General features: G+C 35.9%; 1 non-coding gene across 1 annotated transcript; it reads left to right on the forward strand.

The window, feature by feature from the left end:
* The first annotated feature begins 757 nt into the window (after positions 1-757).
* LOC122120725 lies at positions 758-859 on the forward strand. The gene has a single exon (XR_006149786.1). It is a non-coding gene; the product is annotated as a U6 spliceosomal RNA (small nuclear RNA).
* The last annotated feature ends 2,054 nt before the right edge of the window (positions 860-2,913 follow it).

Here is a 2,913-nt window from a genome sequence, read left to right on the forward strand (position 1 = left end):
ATAAAAAACAAAACATTTACCTCTATTTCTAGTATTTGAAATGTGCTACATATTCAATTTATTATTTTCTCATATTGCTGTACATTTAAAACTGCCTAAGTCTATGATGTTCAACAAGAATTTTATAGACTATGTTTAGCCTTTAAAGTTACCCACTAAGATTATTATTTATGGTTCATCTCATCATTTGTATATGGCTTATACCATCATTTATTCCTCGCTAACATATAAAGTAAGGAATCCCTTAAATTTTAACAGAAACTGTGAAGTTAATGTCTTAAATCTTCACTCTGCTTCTTTACACAAACACTTTTCAATTTCTCATTAGTAAAGTTTCTATAAACTCTGAAATGTACATACTTAGTAGTATATGACTGCTACCATGAATCTTAAATGCTTTATGGAAAAGTTTTACAGCGTGCTAAATAGTCTTAATTTTGGCATATATGAGCAAATCCCCAAAATTGAACATATTTAAAACATTAAAACTTTTAACAAACTTTAACACTTTCTATAGTGTTCATTATGGCAGGTTCCTTGTACAGAAAAATTGAATTCCTCCTCCTACACATCCGTTGAACAACAAATATATGGAATTATTTTGTTTTGGACATATCAATCTTGACTTTATTCTTAAATGTGTTCTTATGTAAGAAATACATGATTCTAAAATTTCACAACAATTCTTTTGAATTTAATTTTTGTGGAATTGTCTAGTTTAAGAAAATCAATTACACTTTATATATAAAATTGTTCTGTGCTCAATTCAGTAGCACATACACTAACATTGGAACAATAAAGAGAAGAATAGCCCCTGACTGAGGATGACACTCGACTTTGTGAAGCATTCCAGATTTTTAAAAGAACAGATGCTGGATAGGATGTGGACAGAAGGGAACCTTAATGCCTTGTTGTTAGGAGTTTAAACTTGTTCAAAGACTTTGGAAAGTAGTATGGAGGTTCCTCAAAAGACTACATAGAGCGCCCCTAACACCCAGCAATCCCATTTTGGGCATTCACCCAAATGATCACAAAAAAGACCATACTAAAACTACCAGCAAAACTATGTTCATTGAAGCATTATTTACCAAAGCTAAGATATATAACCAAACCCGATGTCCCACAGTAAACGAATGGATCAAGAAAATGTGTGTGTGTGTGTGTGTGTGTGTGTGTGTGTGTGTGTGTGTGTGTGTGTACTGGAATTCTATGCCTCCATCAGAAAGAATGACATCACCCAGTTTGTTAAGAAATGGAAAGACTTGGAAAAAATTATATTAAGTAAATTAAGCCAGGCCCAAAGAAGTGAAGTAAGCCAGGCCCAAAGAAACATAGGTCCCATGGTTTCCTTATTTTCAATAACTAGTATGTGTCTGCTACAAGTAGAAAACATCATATAAGTTGATGTTAGGCAAAATGAACCCCAAGATAAGGATTCAAATGGTTTTTCTTTCTTGCGATTGTTTCTAAGATATTTATAAGATCATTTCTTTGTTGCTTTGTATGTTCCTCCTGCAAGCTAAAGCCCCTGTTTTCACTGTATTTGATGTTGGTACTATTTGTGGAGTGGAAGGGAAACACAAATCGTTTAAATAGGGATGCAGGTGGACCCATTGCAACAATGAGATGAACAAGTCGTAGTGTCAAAAAATGATTTTGGCCGGGGGTTGAGGGATGTGGACAGTGCGGGGACTGGGGTGGGGGAGGGGTTAGTGGGAGTGGGGGGTGGAAGATGGGCAGGGATGGGAAGGGGAATCAAAGGAGGAGCAAGTGGACCCATTGCAACAATGAGATGTACAAGTCATTATGTCAAAAAATGAACTTTACAACTTTGGTGGGAGGAGGACCGGATGGGGGAAGTGGGGGAGTATGGGAAGGGATGGGAAGGGGAAGCAAAGAGGAGGCAACAATGCTTGATAAGAAATGTACTCGTTATCTTGCCCATGTAATTGTAACTCCTCTGTCAGTATTCTCACAATAAAAATAAAAGAAATGTACTCAATAACTCACCCATGTAATTGTAACCCCTCTGTATGGCATTTTCAGAATTAAAAAAAAAAAGAAACATAGGTCCTATGGTATCCCTTATTTGCAATAACTAATGTATGTCTGGGATAAGCAAAGAAGGTATGGTAAGGCGAAAAAAAGTAGTAGGCAACAATGCTTGCTAAAAAATGTATTCATTACCTTTTCCATGTAATTGTAACTTCTCTGTATGGTATTTTCACAATTTAAAAAAAAAGGTCAAAAGCATGTGCATATGACTAGATAAGATTATGTTAAGGTAAATGAACCCCATGATAAGGACACAAGTGGTTTTTTATTTCTTCCTGTGGTTTCTAATATATTTCTAATGTACGATGTGATTTTTTATATGTGCATCCCCCACAGTTAAACCCCTGTTTTCACTGTATCTGATGTTGGTGCACTTCCATCTCGTATGTACACTTCTCTAACTTGGGGATGGAAAGGGAAAAAACAAAAGGCTTAAATAAGCATACAGTATGACCATTGCAACAATGTGACGCACAAGAGAGTATGTTGAAAAATGAACTTTACAATTTAGGAGGGGAGGGGAGGGAAGTGTACTTGTGGAGGTGGGAGGGAAGGGATCGCGGGGGAAAACAAAGGAGGAGGTAACAATGCTTGATAGGAAATGTACTCATTACCTTTTCATGTAACTGTAACCACTCTGTACAGTACTTTTACAATAAAAAATATAAAAATGTTCTCGGATGGAAGAGAATATTTCCCCTATTTTACCCATGTAATATCGTTAACAAAGAAATTAATGCAAAATACTGATATGAAGATATTTTGAATAAATGTGTGTGTATGTGTATGTGTGTGTGTGTGCGTGCCTGCGCATTTTCATTCTCAGAGTTTGAATTCAGTGCACCAAGGTCTCACTAG

The sequence above is a fragment of the Dipodomys spectabilis genome, unplaced genomic scaffold, assembly GCF_019054845.1.
Source record: "Dipodomys spectabilis isolate Male_0828 unplaced genomic scaffold, ASM1905484v1 ptg000177l, whole genome shotgun sequence".
Classification (NCBI taxonomy): domain Eukaryota; kingdom Metazoa; phylum Chordata; class Mammalia; order Rodentia; family Heteromyidae; genus Dipodomys; species Dipodomys spectabilis.